This window comes from Lissotriton vulgaris, chromosome 1_1 (genome assembly GCF_964263255.1).
Source record: "Lissotriton vulgaris chromosome 1_1, aLisVul1.2, whole genome shotgun sequence".
NCBI classification, from domain to species: Eukaryota; Metazoa; Chordata; class Amphibia; order Caudata; family Salamandridae; genus Lissotriton; species Lissotriton vulgaris.
Window position 1 is genome coordinate 961,559,783 of NC_141685.1, and position 23,924 is coordinate 961,583,706.

Sequence of the window (23,924 nt, forward strand, 5' to 3'; positions counted from 1 at the left end):
GAATTCGTAGTACATCCAGTAAGCGCCACAGAGCTGCGTAGCAGAGAGATGTAAAAAGGGGCACGGCCGGCACCACCTCTCTGCAATGCAGTGCAGTAGCACTTCCTGGAAGCACCTGGTGAGCTACTTAGCCCCCAGGGTCCCTCAGGTTTGAAGTGGAATTTGTTCCCCAACTTAAAACGCGTCAAAGGGTGTGTTTGCACACATCATGTCAGGCCCCATCCCCTCCCTTCACCACTGTGTAAACGCGCCCTGTCACCGTTCTAAGTTGAGAGATTAAGGGCCAGATGTTGGTAGCCCAATACGGGTCGGTAACGGCCGAAATTCCTGAATTTCGGCCGTTACCAACTGGTATCATGCTATTGAGATGTAGGTGGCTACATTTCAGATTCGGTAAATTACCGAATCAGTAAATTACCGATTCCTTAAAATACTGAATCGGTAAATTACCGAATCTGAAATGTAGGGAGCACTCAAATGAGTGCATTGCATTGTTAAGGATTTGGTATTTACCACCAAATAAAAGTTGGTGGTAAATATCAAAAACCTTTGAAAAAGCAAATTTGTGCCTTTTTCAAAAATGCCTTATGGCAGACACACATGCCCTTAGGGCATGTATGTGTGCCACATGTGCACCCATGCACTATTCAGGGGTGCAACAGGGTGTCAATATGACACCCTGCCACCCTTGAATGTGTTCCCCCATTACCGAATCGGTAAATACCAATTTGGTAATTCCCATTCATTCCTACGGGCCCATAAGAATGAATGGGAATTACCGATTCGGTATTTACTGAATCGGTAATTACCGAATATTACCGATTCGGTAAACTTTACCTAATACTTACCTACATACCATTTACCGATTCTAAAATACCGAATCAGTAAAATTCAGTATTTTAGAATCGGTATATGGAACTTACTTACCTATATCTGGCCCTAAGTCCCCTTCAATCGTAAGGGTCCCTAGGGTCAAACTAGCCCACTAGGTACCTCCAGTAAGCGCCACAGAGCTGCTTTGCAGAGAGGTGTAAAAAGGGGCATGGCCTCTGAACACCTGTCTGCAACGCATCTCCCTGGTGCATACTGGAGATACCTGTTGGGCTATTTGGCCCTCTGGAGTTCTGGACTTTTTGGTTCCGTCCAGAGGTGTCAGGGATAACACCCGAAGACCCCGGAGTTCTACCTGTCTCGGTGCACAAATAAACAGAAACACGGGCTTCTCGATGGTGGCGTCAAAGACCAAAGGTTTATTACTGCAGGGACACAGAAGTCACAGAAACTACACACGGGCAGTATCTAGGAGCCTGTTCGATTTGTACAAAGTGGGTTGCTCCTTATATACTAAATTTTAGGCTTGGGGCAAATTCTTTACATGCTAGTACATTTCTAAACCTTTGTGTCCTAAACAATAAATATTTGGCGTTGCACAGGAATCGTCAACAATATCTGATGTCAAAACATTACGAACGAGGGGTTCCCACCATTCCATCATAATCCCATGTCAACTTTTCATTCAAGAGCCGGACCGCCTCATCGTAAATTTTGTTACCTCCCCCTAATAAAGGCCCAGAAGGAAAGGAGCAGAGCCAGGTGCAAAAGATAGAAAAGCAGGATAAGAGATGTTTGTGGGTCGTAAATGGGCAAGGCTACCAGCTTTGGCCGCCTAATCATGATCAGGCCAACGAACACGAGAACCAGTATAGCAGGACTGGCCTCAGGCAGAGGAGGCAGCTTCTGTCGAGTCATGCTGCCATGGCGTGTTCTGTCCTAAGGTGCACGTGTCACTAGCAAGGTGAATCGCCGGCTAAAGCTTACGTGTCCTTAAGTGAAAGAGGTCACTGCGTGTCCATTGACTATGTGAGGGCAAGAAATACAAAATGGCTGCCGTGATCTAAGATGGATGCCATGGGTAGATCAGAAATGTGTTCATAACAGGAGTGCTCTTGCTCGTAGCATAGCGAAAACACCAGGAATGCTAAATGGATCATTTGCGGTTCACTGATACCAAAATTATGTATTTACGACGATGTTGAAAACACGGGTTCAAATCGTCACGGAACCTCAGACCCTCCTTTTGCCCTTACATAGGCAATTACTCAGTCTATGTCAGAGTCTATCTCTATGCTCATCAGGTCAGTGACATGCTGTTGCATCATCATCCTTTCCCGCACCTTTTCTCCAAACGCAGGTGGTTTTCTGAAACAGGTTGCAGCACAGAGACTACACAAAGCAGGACCACATTGGATAATAAGGCAGCACGAGAACAGGAATACCAGGATGATACCAATGACCATCAGAACCTTCCATCCCCACGCCGATAACAGAGTCTAAAGCCACTCCATTAAGGACCAGTTTCCCTTGTCTACGTGAATAGACTCGGAAATCTTGTGTAGCTTAGAGATCGCTTCATAGACAGTCGGAGCATTATCGGGAATAAAAACACAGCAGCTCGATTGGATCATTCTGCATACCCCACCTCGATCTGCAAGTATTACGTCTAGAACCATACGGTTCTGCAACGTCATGAGACGATCCGCCTGAAGCTCAGCTGTTAAGTTACTAAGGGCACCAGCAGTTTCGGTAATAGTAGATTCAACTACCCGTGTTAGCTGACGTAGATTTCTACTATTGGCCATAGGCCCACAGAACGGAAGGAAACCTTTGAAGAAGTCTCCAGCTTCCTGACCAGCGGTATCTTCCTTGCTGAAAACACCTCTTGCTACTCTGGTCTTGTGATAATCTGAAGAAGCAGTGTACGTTGGAGGCAACAGTCGAGCAATATAACATGAACCTGAAAAGTCAGCAGGCAATCATGTATACGCTCTGTCTTGACAGATGAAGTAGGTACCCCTAGCAGTAAGAAAGGCAGGGGAAGAGTTAGACGGAAACACGTAAGTCTCAACGCACTCACTCTTTCCTAGCCGAGCTCTCGGATTTCTCCCATTTCCTTGCAAACAGACTTGACCTCGGTGAGGCACGACCCAGACTGGAGTGGAGCTCTTACGCTTGCTTTCTCCCAAACTAAGGCGATACTCTGTAGAATTCCAACTCAAATATACCCGTAATTCATCTCTAGGGTAAGATGGAGTATTATTAACGTCTTTAATCATGTCAATAATTCCCTGGACTAAAGCTTTATTGGCAGAGTTGTATTTAGTGGAACGTGGTGGACGCGGAGGATAGGTCTCAAGGGCATAGGCAAAAATGGTCTGAAAGGCCTGAAATGATCCATTATAGCTAAAAGGCAAGACTAGATAGGGAATGCCTTTATCCATAGTGTGGGGTATCAGGTGTGGTGTGGTGATGAGCAAATCTATCTCTCAATGATATATGTCCAACAAACTAGAAAAATAAAAGGCAGTGTATGTGTCAGTTGTTATATATAAATAAGTATACATACGACTCAGTGATTGTATGAGTGACTGTATGGAGAACTGTATACTTGTAATAGTGATTTTATAACACACTAAGTATGAGCTACTATCTATATGAATAGATGAAGTGGTGTTTGTATAAGTGTGTAGCTAAGTAAATGTAAGTATGATCCATTGTTTGCATAAGTGAGTAGGATGACTTCATAAGTGAACAGGATGTGTGCTGGTGTATAATGTCGATATAGGTGTATAAGTATATTTGATAGTGTTCTATTGATCATTGACAGCATGTATGAGTGAATCTATAAATAAGTGATTAGATGTGTGTATAGATCTAGGAATCACTGAGTGGGTTTTTAGAAACTTGTATTGGTGTGTCAATGGATTCAAATATGGTACTCTGTATTTTACAGTGAGTGATAAAAGGTTTTACTAGTGTATGAAGAGGTGTATCTGATTGTCACATGGATGATGTAATCAGTGATGTCATTTGAGATATCATCAGTGATGTCACTGACCAAGTCATGAATGATGTAATATGTGACATCATCAGCAGTGGATTGCGGGTGCGCAAGATATAGTTAGTACAACTAACTATATCGGAGGAATTTGAATGGTTTTGTACGAGTGAAATGTCCAGCTAACTATAACACCCCTAAAACCTATGTTTTTTTCAGTGAATTTCTAAGGTTTTTTAAATGCTAATTCCTAACTATATCAGGCCTGAAACCTATGGTTATTTCAGTGAATTTCAAAGGTTTTTTAAATGCTACTTCCTACCTATATCAGGGCTGAAACCTATGGTTTTTTCAGTGAATTTCAAAAGTTTTTTAAATGCTAATTCCTAACTATAACATGTCTGAAAGCTATGTTTTATTCAGTGAATTGCAAAGTTTTGTAAATGACAATTTTTTTGATACTGATTTACTACATTTTTTTACTATTTATCTTTAGATATTTTATATTTTAAATTACATTATAATTACATTATACAGTACATTACAAAATATACTTTCTCAGAATGAATTACTTTAGTTTAAATACTTTGCAAATAGGCAAGAGACTTTTAAGTACAGTAGTTACAGTTGTTGCAATGGGCAACACAATTTCAAACACAATGCAACATTGAGCTCAATGTGAATTTCTAGTTAAATGCAATTAGTTGCTTTATGGATTACTTTTCTAACCACAGGACTGGATCCTAGATTCAGTCCTTGGACATCTCCTGTAAACAGTTGAGTAAAAGCGTTTTGGTTACAGTAGTGATTTTTAAGGAATATTATTGTATTTTAAAAGTTGACACTTCGAAAAATGTTCACATAGAATCACCAATGTTATCCTATGGCAGGAAATTAACTTAGCAGCTAAGTAGTGTTCTCGTCACTTTTTCTTACTCAGTGGTAGATCCTGGATCCAGCACTGGCGCATCTACTGTAAACAGTGGAAAGAATGTGTTTAAGTCATACGGGCGATATTTTTGGAATATTTTTAGTTTCTGAAAATAGACACTTAGAAATGGAAGGAAATACAAGTTACTGGTAAGTACAGTTAGAACTACTTTTCAGGGTCAGTGCTGGGCTAAACGATGCAGTATTGGGTTCTCTCCTGATAACAGGTGAGTAAATCGGAATTCGTTCTTCAGATGATTTTAGGTGAATATTTTAAAGTTCCAATACTCCATACTTAGAAGAATTTCCAAGTGAAACCGGTCAATGTTAGCCTATGAATGGAAATTCAAGTTACTGGTAAGTATGGTTAGATTTACTTTTCAGGATCATAATTGGGCTCAAAGATGCAGCACTGAGGTCTCTCCTGATAACAGGTGAGTAAATTGGAATTCGTAGTTCTGTTGATTTTAAAGGAATATTTTACAGTTCCAAAACTCCACACTTAGAAGAATTTCCAGGTAAAACCAGTCAATGTTACCTATGGAAGGAAATTCACTTAGCAGGTAAGTAGTGTTATCGTTACTTTTTTTTACTCTTTGGTGGATCCTGGATCCAGCACTGGTGCATCTCCTGTAAACAGTTGAAAGAATGCGTTTAAGTCATACAGGTGATTTTAAGGAATATTTTTAGTTTGTGAAAATAGACACAGAGAAACTTTTCTGGTGAAAACCAGACAATGGATTCCTATGGAAGGAAATGCAAGTTACTGGTAAGTACAGTTAGAATTACTTTTCAGAGTCAGTGCTGGGCTAAAAGATGCAGCACTGGGTTCTCTCCTGATAAAAGGTGAGTAAATCGAAATTCGTTGTTCGGAGTATTTTAGGTGAATATTTAAAACTTCCAAAACTCCAAACTTAGAAGAATTTCCAAGTGAAACCAGTCAATGTTTGCCTATGGAAGGAAATTCAAGTTACTGGTAAGTATGGTTAGAATTACTTTTCAGGATCAGTACTGGGCTCAAAGATGCAGCACTGAGGTCTCTCCTGATAACAGGTGAGTAAATCGGAATTCGTAGTACATCCAGTAAGCGCCACAGAGCTGCGTAGCAGAGAGATGTAAAAAGAGGCACGGCCGGCACCACCTCTCTGCAATGCAGTGCAGTAGCACTTCCTGGAAGCACCTGGTGAGCTACTTAGCCCCCAGGGTCCCTCAGGTTTGAAGTGGAATTTGTTCCCCAACTTAAAACGCGTCAAAGGGTGTGTTTGCACACGTCATGTCAGGCCCCATCCCCTCCCTTCACCACTGTGTAAACGCGCCCTGTCACCGTTCTAAGTTGAGAGATTAAGGGCCAGATGTTGGTAGCCCAATACGGGTCTGTAACGGCCGAAATTCCTGAATTTCGGCCGTTACCAACCGGTATCATGCTATTGAGATGTAGGTGGCTACATTTCAGATTCGGTAAATTACCGAATCAGTAAATTACCGATTCCTTAAAATACTGAATCGGTAAATTACCGAATCTGAAATGTAGGGAGCACTCAAATGAGTGCATTGCATTGTTAAGGATTTGGTATTTACCACCAAATAAAAGTTGGTGGTAAATATCAAAAACCTTTGAAAAAGCAAATTTGTGCCTTTTTCAAAAATGCCTTATGGCAGACACACATGCCCTTAGGGCATGTATGTGTGCCACATGTGCACCCATGCACTATTCAGGGGTGCAACAGGGTGTCAATATGACACCCTGCCACCCTTGAATGTGTTCCCCCATTACCGAATCGGTAAATACCAATTTGGTAATTCCCATTCATTCCTACGGGCCCATAAGAATGAATGGGAATTACCGATTCGGTATTTACTGAATCGGTAATTACCGAATATTACCGATTCGGTAAACTTTACCTAATACTTACCTACATACCATTTACCGATTCTAAAATACTGAATCAGTAAAATTCAGTATTTTAGAATCGGTATATGGAACTTACTTACCTATATCTGGCCCTAAGTCCCCTTCAATCGTAAGGGTCCCTAGGGTCAAACTAGCCCACTAGGTACCTCCAGTAAGCGCCACAGAGCTGCGTTGCAGAGAGGTGTAAAAAGGGGCATGGCCTCTGAACACCTGTCTGCAACGCATCTCCCTGGTGCATACTGGAGATACCTGTTGGGCTATTTGGCCCTCTGGAGTTCTGGACTTTTTGGTTCCGTCCAGAGGTGTCAGGGATAACACCCGAAGACCCCGGAGTTCTACCTGTCTCGGTGCACAAATAAACAGAAACACGGGCTTCTCGATGGTGGCGTCAAAGTCCAAAGGTTTATTACTGCAGGGACACAGAAGTCACAGAAACTACACACGGGCAGTATCTAGGAGCCTGTTCGATTTGTACAAAGTGGGTTGCTCCTTATATACTAAATTTTAGGCTTGGGCAAATTCTTTACATGCTAGTACATTTCTAAACCTTTGTGTCCTAAACAATAAATATTTGGCGTTGCACAGGAATCGTCAACAATATCTGATGTCAAAACATTACGAACGAGGGGTTCCCACCATTCCATCATAATCCCATGTCAACTTTTCATTCAAGAGCCGGACCGCCTCATCGTAAATTTTGTTACCTCCCCCTAATAAAGGCCCAGAAGGAAAGGAGCAGAGCCAGATGCAAAAGATAGAAAAGCAGGATAAGAGATATTTGTGGGTCGTAAATGGGCAAGGCTACCAGCTTCGGCCGCCTAATCATGATCAGGCCAACGAACACGAGAACCAGTATAGCAGGACTGGCCTCAGGCAGAGGAGGCAGCTTCTGTCGAGTCATGCTGCCATGGCGTGTTCTGTCCTAAGGTGCACGTGTCACTAGCAAGGTGAATCGCCGGCTAAAGCTTACGTGTCCTTAAGTGAAAGAGGTCACTGCGTGTCCATTGACTATGTGAGGGCAAGAAATACAAAATGGCTGCCGTGATCTAAGATGGATGCCATGGGTAGATCAGAAATGTGTTCATAACAGGAGTGCTCTTGCTCGTAGCATAGCGAAAACACCAGGATATGCTAAATGGATCATTTGCGGTTCACTGATACCAAAATTATGTATTTACGACGATGTTGAAAACACGGGTTCAAATCGTCACGGAACCTCAGACCCTCCTTTTGCCCTTACATAGGCAATTACTCAGTCTATGTCAGAGTCTATCTCTATGCTCATCAGGTCAGTGACATGCTGTTGCATCATCATCCTTTCCCGCACCTTTTCTCCAAACGCAGGTGGTTTTCTGAAACAGGTTGCAGCACAGAGACTACACAAAGCAGGACCACATTGGATAATAAGGCAGCACAAGAACAGGAATACCAGGATGATACCAATGACCATCAGAACCTTCCATCCCCACGCCGATAACAGAGTCTAAAGCCACTCCATTAAGGACCAGTTTCCCTTGTCTACGTGAATAGACTCGGAAATCTTGTGTAGCTTAGAGATCGCTTCATAGACAGTCGGAGCATTATCGGAAATAAAAACACAGAAGCTCGATTGGATCATTCTGCATACCCCACCTCGATCTGCAAGTATTACGTCTAGAACCATACGGTTCTGCAACGTCATGAGACGATCCGCCTGAAGCTCAGCTGTTAAGTTACTAAGGGCACCAGCAGTTTCGGTAATAGTAGATTCAACTACCCGTGTTAGCTGACGTAGATTTCTACTATTGGCCATAGGCCCCCAGAACGGAAGGAAACCTTTGAAGAAGTCTCCAGCTTCCTGACCAGCGGTATCTTCCTTGCTGAAAACACCTCTTGCTACTCTGGTCTTGTGATAATCTGAAGAAGCAGTGTACGTTGGAGGCAACAGTCGAGCAATATAACATGAACCTGAAAAGTCAGCAGGCAATCATGTATACGCTCTGTCTTGACAGATGAAGTAGGTACCCCTAGCAGTAAGAAAGGCAGGGGAAGAGTTAGACGGAAACACGTAAGTCTCAACGCACTCACTCTTTCCTAGCCGAGCTCTCGGATTTCTCCCATTTCCTTGCAAACAGACTTGACCTCGGTGAGGCACGACCCAGACTGGAGTGGAGCTCTTACGCTTGCTTTCTCCCAAACTAAGGCGATACTCTGTAGAATTCCAACTCAAATATACCCGTAATTCATCTCTAGGGTAAGATGGAGTATTATTAACGTCTTTAATCATGTCAATAATTCCCTGGACTAAAGCTTTATTGGCAGAGTTGTATTTAGTGGAACGTGGTGGACGCGGAGGATAGGTCTCAAGGGCATAGGCAAAAATGGTCGTAAAGGCCTGAAATGATCCATTATAGCTAAAAGGCAAGACTAGATAGGGAATGCCTTTATCCATAGTGTGGGGTATCAGGCCACACACCCAGAAGTCTGTTGTGTTAACTACTAGTTGGTGTTGGTGCAAGAGCTGTACAAAAGTGTTATTAATGAATTCTGAGCGTCGAGCTTGTTCATGTTCAGGAAACGAGTGAAAAGAATGCATAGAAGCAACAGTAGAAGAAACAAGATCAAGGGGAGGTACTGTAGTTGTTACCGGTGTAAAAATTAGATGCACACCAAAGACGATTCCACCCACCAACGTTATTAAAACAATCAAAAACGTAATTGCACATTGCATCAGAAAGCATTTGCTATGAAGAATTTTGTAAAGTCTATTTCTGCGAACATAAATTACATTCTCTCGTTGCAGCTCAGGAAGCTCCATCTTCTACAATCCGCTCGCGACCACTGATGATGTGTACGTAGATGAAAATGCCTCTATCAGCCCTGGGAGTTCCCAGAACTAACAGAAAGATCGACCTTGTGTCTGACCCCCGCAGATTCCACTAGGCACACAGCCACGACCCTACGGCTACCCAGACGGCAAGGCAAATTAAAACAACATAACAATACAAAGTATTAGCAAACTTCCTGGCTGGAGGCAATGTATCGAAATTCAAATGTGTAAAATAGGCAGTTTCCTGCTTTATTTGTCCATATTGCGAGATCGTAAGTTGTATCTCAATTTTGCAGGAGCTGTTTGATCTGGAAACAGTGTATTTTCAGCAGAGGTTGCAATGTTCAAGTTCGCAGATGGCAAATGTTCTTTTGATGCAGAAGACAAATGTTCAGAGTTCAAAAGAGCAGTTTCAGAAGGAGAGTCAGAGTTCGGTGAATCAGTGATCAGTTCTGCATTGCTGAAAGGGATGAACCTGGGGACTTGTTCAGTTTCAGAGGCACCGATTCCTTTCTTCACCCAGTTATCATCCGGAAGCGGCAGAGGTACACGCTTGACATGCGTTGTATGGATCCAGTTTTTTCGACCAGCCACACGAATTGCAGTTCTCGTTGCCAATAACACTTGAAATGGGCCGACGAATCTGGGTTGGAGATTTCTCGTCCGTGCAAAATTTCGGATGACCACTTGGTCACCTGGTTTCAGCTGATGACCTGGACTCTCCGGTGGCTTTGGCAATGCATCGAAAACCTGTTGGTGAATAAGACTCAATTTAGCAGTCAAGTCGAAAAGGTAATCAATTAACATTGGGTATTCCAGCTGTTTAAACTCCTTCGGTCTAGGTACCCCCCAAACATTGGCAGGACGACCAAAGACTATTTCATACGGACTAAGCCCTACTCTAGAATGTACGGTCGCTCTTGTGGATAGCAGAGCCAAAGGCAGTGCATCTGGCCAGGACAAACCCGTGGATGCTTGTATCTTAGCAAGTTTTAGTTTGAGGGTGCCATTGTAACCCTCAACTAAACCAGCAGACTGGGGATGATTCGCACTGTGGAACTTCTGTTTTATCCCTAAGCCGGCACACACACTCTGCATAACTTTCCCTACGAACTCACTTCCATTATCTGACCATACAATCGATGGCATACCAAATCTGGGGAAGTATTCCTTGAGAAGGATTTTGGCAGTGGACAAGGCAGTATTGTCCTTCAGTGGGTATGCTTCGATCCATCTGGAAAAAGCACAGACTACCACTAGGACGTACTTTAGATTGTTGCAACGATCCATGTGAATGAAGTCTAGCTGAATCACTTCAAAAGGGCAAGAAGGAGGAGCGAAATGACCAGCGGGTGTGGGGATTCCCTTGCCAGGATTATGCATCAGGCATACCATGCAATTTCTCACCACTCTCTCTGCACACTTACTAATCCCATCATTCTTCCAGACTGGAGCCAACATCTTACAAATCCCTTTAGAACTGATGTGCGCTGCTCCATGCGCCATTGTTACTACTGCAAGCACATACGCATCAGGCAACATCCAACGCTGTTGTTCCGACAAATAAATCCAACACCCACTCAAGTCCAATTTACCCGTATTCTCTTTCCATGCAAGCTTTTCCTCCTTAGTCGTCTCTTTCTGAATTTCTTTCACACTTTCTACTGTGTCCTCACACATTCCAGACTCAGAAATCCATCTTGCAGACGTTGCAACATACATTCTACTCATCATATTCCTAGCTGTCTGTTTAGCGGTCTCATCAGCAAAAGCATTCCCACGACCAACATCATCCGTGATTGCTTTATGAGCACTGCACTTCACAATCGCAACTTCAGTCGGCAAGGTTAGAGATTCCAACAAGTCATTAACTAGCTGACCATGTTGAATCTTAGTCCCATGGGACGTAATGAAACCTCTCTCTTTCCACAAACGGCCAAAACTATGGGCCACGCCGAACGCGTACTGACTATCTGTGAACACATTCACTCTCTTTCCCTTAGCTAAAACACACGCTCTTGTTAGTGCGATCAATTCTGCAGCTTGGGCAGAATTCTGACTCACTCTTGCAGTCTCCACAATCGTACTCAAAGTCGTTACTGCATAGGCAGAAGTCACATCACCATTCTCCAATTTAAAGCAAGACCCATCAACATACAACGTGCCATCTGGATCTGACAACGGAGTGTCTTTAAGATCAATTCGTCCTTTTGTCTCTTCCTCGGTTCTGAAACAACAGTCATGTGGTTCCGAATCACTCGACTCCTGACTAGTCGGCAACAATGTTGCTGGATTCAATACATTGCATCTTTTGATCTGAATATGACTCGCTAGCAGTGTCAGCTCATAGCCTGATAATCTAGCACTGGTAAGGTGTTGCGTCTTGGTTCGGTTCATGAGTGTATCCACGGCATGTGGAACCATGACCACTAGCATGTTGTTCATAACCAAACCAGCAGATTGTCGAATGGAAGCTGCAGCTGCTGCTGTAGCTCTCAAACAACTAGGCAATGCTCTGGCTACCGGATCTAATGTTGATGAGAAATACGCACAAGGGCGTTGTTTATCACCAAATCTCTGTGTCAGAACACTCAACGCGCAACCTTCCCTCTCGTGAACATAGAGCGTAAATGGCTTACTGTAGTCAGGTGTACCCAATACAGGAGCTGAACACAATGCATTTTGTAACTCAGAAAAACTCTGCTGACATTCGGCAGACCATGGCACCGGACTCGGAACATTTTTCCCAGTCAAAGCTACCAATGGTTTTGCCAAAAGAGAAAAATTTGGGATCCATTGCCTACAGTATGAGGTAATACCTAAAAACGCACGCACTTCTCTCTGTGTGCTAGGAACACTCATCTGCGTAATTGCTTTTATTCTCTCTGGGGTCAACTTTCTTCCCTCCTTTGACAAGAGATGACCTAGGTAGGTCACTTCTTGGCAACAGTATTGCATTTTCGAAGGTGACACCTTATGATTCATATTAGACAAATGATGCAATAAGGAAATTGTAGCTGCTTTGCAAGTTTCCTTGTCATCGGCAGCCACTAGAAGATCATCGACATATTGCACTAAAACAGAACCAGGAGGAAGTACAAAAGAATCTAACTGACTTTTTAATGCCTGGCTGTAAATGGACGGACTCTCACAATAGCCTTGTGGAGCACGTTTAAACCTGAAGCTTCGGCCTCCTAGAGAGAAGCCGAAAATATCTCTGCTCTCCTCGGCTATCGGAATGCTGAAAAAGGCATTCTTCAAGTCGATAACTGAAAACCATGTGGCTGTAGCAGGAATCAACGTTAACAATGCAGTAATGTCTGGAACCACAGGGAACTGTGGAATCACAATTTTATTAACCTCTCTAAGATCGATTACAAACCTATAGACTGGAAGCTTAGAAGGATCAGTGCGTTTCAGAATCGGCAGTACAGGACTGTTGCAGACATTTCCTCTGGTTTCTTCTACTACGCCTTTCTTGATCAAATCTTGTACAATCAATAAAAGCGCACATTCACCTTCACTAGAGATCTTGTATTGTGGGATTCGTGGAAATTTGACATTCGCTTTCAAAGTTACTACATATGGTGGAATTTCTAAAAGACCTACATCATTAGGACCAGTCGCCTAAAGAGAATCAGGGAGAGAACGCAGCTCTGGTGGGAGCGCATCCATCGACAAGTACATCGGAGAGATGATTCTTTTACCCAATGTAAGCTGTACTCCTGCCGGAGAACAGTACAATGTCGCATACAGGCGTTTTAACAAGTCTAAACCAAGCAGATTTTCATTACAACCTGTCGTCAAAATCAAGGGTGCTTTCAATTGACGGGGTCCAACAGAAATAGACAAAGGACCAGATACGGGGTTGTAAACAGGGGCGCCTGAAAAACCTACAGAAACATTTGTTAAGCCAGACAAAGGTGCGCCAGGGAGTTTCGCATGAATGATAGAACTTTTTGCTGCACCAGTATCCAACAGAAACGGTTCGACTACACCTGATGTTGCTACTGCGACATAAGGCCCACTCTGATCTACTGGAACTGATACTACTCCCTCTCTTTGTCCATGGCTGTCCTAGTACTCACTTTGCTGAAATTCCTCACTAGCTTCACAGTAGTCTTCAACGTGATACTGTTGAGATCTATTTTGTTGGGCAGACTGTCCATTTCGCTGATCAAAATAATTAGAAGGGCGGTCATTCGTTTGTGGAGGCATAGCACCTCGTCCTCGACCTCTAGAATTTTGCGTGGAACCACCACGACCTCTCTGAGCTGCTGCAGCATTATTCTGTGCTAACACTGGACACTCATTCTTATAATGACCTTCTTTCTTGCAGTAAGCACACTGATTCCATTGATATTGCGGTCTCTGCGAACCATAATCTGTTCTCTGATATGATCCTTGCTGTGTATTAGTCTGATTCGTGCGAGGCGGATATGCTTGCTGCAAAAGAACTTTAGTTTTTAAATCTTTCGTTTTCTTATCTGACTTTTCTTTCTCCTCTTTATCCCTATTTTCATAATACTGGGCAGTTGCAAGTATTTGCGCAGTCGTAGAGACAGCCCACGCACTTTCAGAATCTTTCAATTTATTACTAAGTTCTGGCAACAGATTGTGCACAAATTTATCAACAAATAATCTCTGTCCTCCTTCCGTGCTCATATCCTGACCACTGTGATCTACGAAAGTCTCTTCAAACCTTGTGAAAAAGTCGGAGACACTTTCGTCTTTCTTCTGCCTGCATGCGGACAACTTGTCCCAGTTAACGCGCAATGCTGGCATCAGAGTCTTCATTAAGCCGATTATTCTGCCGGGCAAATCAGCAATTAGAGGTTCGGGTTTGGAACCACCTACTTGTTGACCATCTGCTGCTATTATAGCTGCCCAATCACCACCTAGGGCAACTGGATGATTCTCTTTACGAATTTTAGCCCAAATTGGCTGCGGTACTACATTACCAAATAACATGTCAATGTCCGCTAAATTCATCACACAAGCTTCAACTGTCTGCGCTAACTCTTTGTAATATCCGGCGGGATTCTTACGCGGGTCAGGCAAGGCCTGTTTCACTGCTAACACTTCGGCTCGCTTCCACGGAATGTGTATCCACACTCTCTGGAATTGGGCCGGAGCAGCAGCAATACCACGGTTCACATCAGCTGGCACAGCTTTGTGCTAAATTGGAGGATCCTCCCTCATAGGATATTGGCGACCTTGTTTCGTACTATTTTTCTCTAACTCCCTCGGTGAGCGAAGGGATGGATCATTCCTATAACTTAAAATCAGTTCCATTGCTTCCTTTATACTTTGACCAACTATCATACCTGCAGCAAATTCTTTCTGGACTTGAATTAATTCTTCTAGATTTGATTCAGAGTCATCCTCCTCCAATTCCTCACTCGAAAGGGAGCACATTTCATCGAACACATATCGCTGTGTCGGTTCATTCCATTGCATAAATGTATCTAATACATCTCTAGCACTATATCTTCCACTTTTCGAAATCCATCTAAGAGCTGTGGAATCTAATATTCCTCGTTCTTCAGTACTGGGAAGCTGACAACGTCTCTGCACAGAATCAGAGGTAGGAGTCTTAATTAAAGTTTTATAGAAGGGAGATAGAATATTAGAGACAGAATCAGTGATTCTCCGACGAACAGAAAGCGGAGTCATAATGCTAGCAGAAGCCGTAAGTAAAGTAGCAGTTGGAACAGATAAAACAGGAACAGTAGGAGTAGCAGGCAAAGTAGCTTGTGAAACAACAGGTATGAGCGGTGCAGGTATAGGCAAAGAAGCCGGCAACCCTGGAAGAGGGGGTGCTGGAGGAACATTAACATTGACCACAGGAGGTACAGGAGCTTGATTCAGGGGAGCAGGAGCAGGAATACCAGGCTGTCCAGCAGCCGGTAATTGAACATTCGGTAAAGGTGGAGCCGTAGCACCCTGTGCATACGGTGGGGGTGACCTCAACAAGTAAGACAACAGGGGATCCTTTTCGGGGTCCTCTATTATCTTAGCTGTACTCGATGGCAAGGCAGGATAGCACTTGTCTATCGCTAAATTACGCTCTCTATTGGCCACCTCTATTGCTTTCTCAGACTCGTTGAGTTGCAGCTGCTTAGCAGACTGTTCTAAAGTCAACTCTTGCTCTTTCTGTTCTTTCTTTAACTTCTTAATTTCTCTCTGTTTAGATTCTTTTCGCCAATAACGGAAAGAATCAAACATTGCCGTCCGGGCTTTCTACTTAAACAATTTTATTTCCAAATTATCAAGAACTTCGGGTTCAAAACTACCATGCAGTGGCCAACTAAGGACACCGTCTTTCTCTGTATATCGGATCCACACCTCATTATAAGATATAGGACCCACTCCAAACTTACAATACAGATCATAAAGAGGAGTTCCAATCGGAGGAACCAGACATGAGTCCTCCAACCGGGAATCACTGTTGCAACCAAAACACGACAACATACAATTTTTCCGACTTACCATTTTATAATCCGGAACACAGAACAGACAAAACACAAACAAAAGGTGTGCACTCGAACCAAGAACTTAGGCCTACCAAAGTGAACAAATGTATCGATACCCAAACTAAACCAAAAGATTATCGTAACTAGAACAACCAGTGATAATCTTACGAAACCAAACCAAACCAAGAACTAAAAAGATTATCCAAACAGGAGCAACCCTTACGAAGTAACCAACTAGCAACCACTTAATACTTAACTGAGGCACTGAAGACGTCACCAAGGAGAAACCCGTCACGTCTCGCCGTACTAAGGTCTGCACCTCGGGTCCAAGACAGGGCGACGGTCAAGGCAACGGACCACTGCAGCCGTCCGAACGGGAACCCTCGTGGAAGAGAACGTCGGGCCACTTTTGCGATATGCCGGGATCGATGAAGTGGGGCGCCTCCCTCAGGAATCTTCACACGAAGCTTCTCGAACTCTTCAGGCTTTTGGACCGGTACCGAATGACGTCGCCCCACGTTGGGCGCCAATTGGAGTTCTGGACTTTTTGGTTCCGTCCAGAGGTGTCAGGGATAACACCCGAAGACCCCGGAGTTCTACCTGTCTCGGTGCACAAATAAACAGAAACCCGGGCTTCTCGATGGTGGCGTCAAAGGCCAAAGGTTTATTACTGCAGGGACACAGAAGTCACAGAAACTACACACGGGCAGTATCTAGGAGCCTGTTCGATTTGTACAAAGTGGGTTGCTCCTTATATACTAAATTTTAGGCTTGGGGCAAATTCTTTACATGCTAGTACATTTCTAAACCTTTGTGTCCTAAACAATAAATATTTGGCGTTGCACAGGAATCGTCAACAATATCTGATGTCAAAACATTACGAACGAGGGGTTCCCACCATTCCATCATAATCCCATGTCAACTTTTCATTCAAGAGCCGGACCGCCTCATCGTAAATTTTGTTACCTCCCCCTAATAAAGGCCCAGAAGGAAAGGAGCAGAGCCAGGTGCAAAAGATAGAAAAGCAGGATAAGAGATGTTTGTGGGTCGTAAATGGGCAAGGCTACCAGCTTCGGCCGCCTAATCATGATCAGGCGAACGAACACGATAACCAGTATAGCAGGACTGGCCTCAGGCAGAGGAGGCAGCTTCTGTCGAGTCATGCTGCCATGGCGTGTTCTGTCCTAAGGTGCACGTGTCACTAGCAAGGTGAATCGCCGGCTAAAGCTTACGTGTCCTTAAGTGAAAGAGGTCACTGCGTGTCCATTGACTATGTGAGGGCAAGAAATACAAAATGGCTGCCGTGATCTAAGATGGATGCCATGGGTAGATCAGAAATGTGTTCATAACAGGAGTGCTCTTGCTCGTAGCATAGCGAAAACACCAGGATATGCTAAATGGATCATTTGCGGTTCACTAATACCAAAATTATGTATTTACGACGATGTTGAAAACACGGGTTCAAATCGTCACGGAACCTCACCTCAGGGACCCTCAGTATTGAAAGAGAATTAATTCCCGAACTTAAAATGCGCCATGGGGCGTGTTTCACAGTGGTGAATGAAGGGGGCGTGGCCTGAGGTGACATGTCTGCAAACACACCCTGTGGCGTGTTTTAAATTAGAGAATTAATTCCTGCTCAATCCTGTGGGTCCCTGGGGGCCAACTAGCCCTACAGATACCTCCAGTTTGCGCCAGGGGGCTAAGTTGCAGAGAGGTGTTCTGAGGCGACGTCCCCTTTTACAACACTCTGCAACGCAGCTCCGTGGCTCTTACTGAAGGTACCTGGTGGGCTATTTTGCCCTGGGGACCCCATCCCCCAGGGCTTGACACCTTTAAAGAAAACATTTGAAGGGGGGTGTGTCCCCCCTCCCAAGGCCATAATTGGCCCTGGGGACCCCATCCCTCGGGCCTGGCTTTTTTTCCAATTTTCTTTTAAATTTAGGAGGGGGCCTGCTTTGTCCCCCCTCCTTAGGCCATTTATGGCCCCGGGGACCACATCCCCCGGGGCCGGCCTGTTTAATAAAATTTATTTTATTTTTTTTCATATTTGAGGAGGGGGATGCGTGGCCCCCTCCCGGGCCACTTCTAGCCCCGAGGACCCCATCCCCCGGGGCTGGCCCTCTCCATTGGGGACCCTGGGGGAGCGCCCAATCCCCCCACGGTCCCGCCGGCTTCCCGCCTCCTGTGGGAGTCGGCATTGCTTTTCCACATGGGGAGCTGCGAAGATGCATCTCCCCATGTGGAAAAGCAATCGTCTTTGGAATTTGGAAGAGAGAGCAGGTTTCCTGTTCTCTGTTCTAAATACCAAAGCAGTTTGCTATAGCAGGGTGGGAGCCGCGAGGCTCCCGCCCTGCCATAGCAAACTACATAGCAAACTACAGTGTCTCCACTACAGTGGGCACTCCGGGACACTGCAGGAACCGGCCCTGGGGGGTGGCGGTTCCCAGGGACCTCGAGGGCTCCAGGAGGGGGGCCTCCCTCCCACCATTTCTAAAGCCCTGTAGGGGGTGGTCCCCGGGGCTGGGGGGTCTGTTACGGACCCCCCTACTTTGAATAATAGAGCTCCGGGGAGGTGGCGGTCCCCAGGGCATGTGGGGGGCTTAAGGCCCCCCCCCACACAGGGTCATTTTATTAAACAAAAAGCCCCAGGGGGTGGCGGTCCCCGGGCAGCAGGGGCGATGTACCTTTGCTATAAAATAAATGTTAAGCCCCAAGGGGTGGCGGTCCCCGGGGCTTGGGGGGGCTTTGAACCCGCCCCCACCCACTTTTTTCTAAAGCCCTGGGGGGTGGCGGTCCTCAGGGCTGGTGGACAAGTGAGACATATTGGCTTGGCAATGTTTTTTTTTCTTCCTAATGATGCACAATTATACAGTTTGATTTAATCATCTAGCAATAATACGGCAGTGCCATTCGATACAGATGTCAGATTTTGCAAAACAAAAAAGAACATTTCTGGTGCATAATGTGGTTCAGGAAAGGAATGAAAACTGGAGAGTTCAAGACTTCACGAAACATGGGGAGAAGCTTGACCGACCGTGCAAATTGAATTCTAACATTCCATCAACAATTCAAAAACCCAACAATTCAAATCTTCTGCAGCCAGCGCTATGAAGTATTTGAAAGGAAAGGTGAAATGCAGCGCTTCATGAAACTCTGAAATGTGCTAAAATACCATTAACAACAAATTACCAAACCATAACGTGACATAACATACCACATAACACAACATGACCTATCAGACCATAACATCCTAACTTGCAGCACAATCATCTGGATAGAATGCAAACCACAGTGCAGACACGTACTGAGAGCACGGAAGTGAAGGGACAGCCAGCCTAGATTAGCTCTGACATATGATGCTCTCTGAAAGCAGAAGGGAAGAGGGTTTTACAAAGCCTTGGCTCTTCCTGTCTGTTGTCCACACACTAGCTGAATGTGGCACGCCGCACGTAAGTTGTACATCTGAAGTAGGTTCATGGGGTCAAACATGCAAACGAAGCAACAAACATATTTCCTTAAATTCCTGAGGGAAAAACAGAAGCTATCGGGAGACCATGTGCTAAGAAACCCGCCGTGTTGAATTAAGACACTTTGCTGTCCCGGGTTATGTGAGCTGTAAGTAATAAAGGGAGGTTCTGCCAGGAGGGGTCAAAACACAAAACATACACAGTTCTACTGTAGGGCGTTTACAGAAGCATGAGGTAGAATCCAGACTGCACAGCCTTGGTATTTAGCATCCGACCTTCGAAAGCGCCAGAGTCAGGCTTCTGAGTAAACTCCCTTGCACTTATTTTGTCACTGTCAAGCCGGAAGTCCTCTACCCCCCCACCCCCCTGATTTTGATCTTGCTGTTAAGCTTAATTTCTCCCTCACTGTCATTTCCTGATTTCAACCTCACTATAACCCACTGATCTCTACTACATCACTACCTCCTCCCTTTTCCTACAATGTCTTCCTCTGATTTCTAACTCATAGTCACTTACTGATTTCTTTATCACTGTCAGGCCCTCATTCCTCTAACAGGCACCCCGATGTCTATCTTTCTGTCACATGCAGATTTCTCTTCCGACTGCTAGGCCGCGATTCCTCTCAGTGTCACCCCGATTGTTATCTCATTGTCACCCTGGATTTCCCTTCCCTTACGACCGCTAGACCCTGTCTCCTGCTGCTATCACCACAATTTCAAGGTCTCTGTCTTGTCCTGCTATTACTGTGTCACACCCTGTTCCTTGATTGGCATGTCACTTTCTCCGCTGGTGCCGCGCCCCAGCACCTGATTTCCAGCACTTAGCCTTCCCGAGTCCTTAACTCAGTGCCACCCTCCGATGTCTCGTGCAAGCTCCCCGTCTGCTCTTGGGTTCTTTTACTGCGCACGTACCAATCACCTTCGGCCCACTGGCCCCGTAACACATGGATTGCACTGGGCACGAGGTACCAGGTCGGTGCACAGAACCTCTCTTTAGCTGCCACAAGAACCCGACGCCTTTGTTCCCTGGGCTACCGAGGTGAAAAGCCAAAGGCATTATTCCACCACTCCACTGCAATGTTTGACAGCGAGATAGTCTTCTCCCGTCGTGGCTGGCATTACGGGTGGGTGGGGGGGGGGTCGCGCTGCGGAAGGGATGGTGGGGAAGCGGGAGGGGTTTAATGGAAATGGAAATATATATAATAAAGTAAACTTACTGCATCACTGCCGAGACTCCCTACGCCCGCCGTCCTAGTTTTGAATTCCTGCAGCACTGTGCACATCATCGTGACTCATCAGGAAGGCGGCAGGCAGCCTCCCTTCCCCACTGCGTTGTTGATTGGTGTGGCCGGCTGCCCCACCCGCGTCATTTCTCTCTGTATGCAGCAGCATACAGAGAGAACAGGGAGAGTGGGCGGAGTTGCTCGAGGGCAGGGGGAGCAGCTTTCCCACTGTTATTAATACTGTCTATTTGGGAGTCAGTATGAAGAACAGTGGGCAAGCCACTCCCTCTGCCCTCGAGCAACTCCGCCCACTCTAAACCAGGAACTTCTGCTTTCTTGCCGTGCGAGAAGGCAGAAACAAATGGTAGTTATTACGGCAATAACTACCATTTGTTTCTGCCTTCTCGCACGGCTAGAAAGCAGGGGGGGCGGCGCCCAAACGCCCCTATAGAGGAGCCGCCACTGGTGTCTACCATGCCCCCTTTGCGTGTTTTCCACGTTTCTTTTGCTGATTTCTTGTGCCTGCTACTTCTCGAGCCGGTGGATGTTACGATCGTACACTCTCCAATACGTAAGGCGCAAAGATCCTCGACCTCATCTGATATCTGTGACGACTTTGCGTTCACGATACTGAGGTGCCTAATCTATGTGAACAGTCAGGACTTATGCGAGGAGCTGATCCATATTAATCTGGGAGATTCTACCTCTGAATCTAAGGTGCCTATTCTTTGACAACAGCCAGAACTTATTTGACGAGCTGATTCGTACTAACCAAGAATCCCACGCTGTGAGGGATCTACACAAATTTCGCCTCACGCTTATCCCAAGGGGTCTTCAGATATATCGTTTTTGTCCTGAAGATGGTCTCAACAATCAATTTATAGAGACCGAAACTTTGACCTACGCTTTTTCTTTCTCAAATTTACCATACCAATTGTACCAAGGAAGAAAAGCGTATACAATTGTTTCAATGAAGTGTTTTGATTTATTTTTATAATATGTACTTCTTGCAACATTGTTGATATATATTTTCTGTACCCTATTTTTTATGAACACGTATTAAATACAAACTCTCTACATACACCCGTTTTCTTTGCTCTCTATGTCTGGATCACTTATTGTGACTACTGTAAATTGAATCAATAACCACCGTTGCTTAATTGGACAGTAGACCAATATTTATTTGGTCTTAAATCAGCATTGAAACTAAACGTTATAAACAGTATAAACAAAATCCCTTGAAGGTACCTTCACCCTTTCATATTCTTTGCCCAAACCCTCAAGTGTATATTGGGTTGCTCGCTTCTTGTGTATCGGTTCTACCGAGTCACAATATGGCTGCCAACACGTCCTGTTTTTTTTTGTGTTGACAGCCAATTAGAATACAGGTCGTGCACAGCAGGGTGCGCTTAGTATACGCTGATCCTGCGTGGCCATAGGTAGATAAATACTTTTAAGTGTCATTTTCTCAGGAACTACTGAACGGATTTACACCAATTAAGCAAAAGGCACGAGTCTGAACTCTTTGCTAAATTTGCTAAATTTGGTGTAATTCCGTTCAGCAGTTCATGCTGTAGCTGCGTCAAAATGTCCCTATGGAAAATTGCATGGGGAAAACACGTTTTGGACCTCCCTTTTTTCTCGGCCCCTGCTTGATGAATCACCCTGGGACTTTCAGGATAGGAGTTGACCGGAGCTGAGAATTAGTTTTGACAATTTCGCGAAGATTCGTCAACTGGCGCCAAAGTTATTCCAAATAGAATGTTGCAGATTTCCTATGGAAAATAGGTCCTAACTATATCTAACTACTGGTGACTGCCAGTAGGTAATATATATATATATATATATATATATATATATATATATATATATATATATATATATATATATATATATATATATATATATATATATATATATATATATATATATATATATATATATATATATATATATATATATATATATTCACTGAAAAAAACCATAGGTTATAGACCATATATAGTTAGGAATTAGCATTTACAAAACCTTATTTTACTCACACAAAACCATTGAAATTCGCATATATAGTTAGGTGCACTAACTATATATCGCGCACCGCAATCCACTGCTGATCATGTCACATATTACATCATTCATGACATGGTCAGTGACATCACTGATGACATCACTGATGACATCTCAAATGACATCACTGATGACATCACTGATGACATCTCAAATGACATCACTGATGACATCACAGATGACATCTCAAATGACATCACTGATGACATCTCATTTGACATTACTGATCACATCACTGATGAGATCATTCATGTGATAATACGATGAACCTCTTCAGACTCTAATATAACCTTAGATTTATTTGCGGGTTTATATAGCACTATGAATAAACTCGCGAAGGGGTATCTCCGCGCTAAAGACAGCCGGTATGAAACTGATGATGGAAGCAATGCAAATAAAAATACAGTGAAGCTCCTATGAACCAGCAAGTGATGGTTAGAGTGAACTAAACAGAAAGGTTTTCAAAAATTTCCTGAATTGGAGGTGGTTATGACATTGTCTTAATGAAAGCGGGAGTGAATTCCAAAGACTGGGGCCTACTACGGACAAAGCCCTGCCACCTAGCCTTGATTTTGTTATTTTAGGGACACTTAGTAACAACTGGTCACCGGATCTGAGGACCCGGGAAGGGACGTAGGGAACAAATTTTCTGGCAAGGTACTCTAGTCCCAATTGATTGAGGCCCTTGTGAATGATGCAGCAGGTCTTAAATTTCACTCGTAGGGGTATTGGTAACCAGTGGAGTTTGTGAAGTAGTGGTTTTGAGGGGGTCCTGGGGGTGCATTTAGCACCAGCCTGGCTGCTGTATTTTGCACCACCTGTAGACGATCCAAAACCTCCTCATTTGCACCTGCCAGAAGACCGTTGCAATAATCAAGGCGGCTTATAATCAGTGCCTGAACTAAAGTTTTCCTGTAGGAGTCAGGGAGAAAAGGAAAAATTCTGCGGAGGAGACCAATCACATGGAAGCAGGATCCTACAGTGGTGTTAACATTTTGCTTCATGGTCAACTCCGGCTCCAATCTGACTCCTAAGTTCTTGATTATTGCTTTGGGTTCAGGAACTGGGCCCAAATCGGGAGGCCACCAGTCTGGAGACCATTGGACCCTGGCTTCTCCGAAGAGCAACACCTCTGTCTTTCCAACATTGCATTGGAGAAAGTTGGACGACATCCACCTTGCAACTGCCTTCATCCCATCGGAA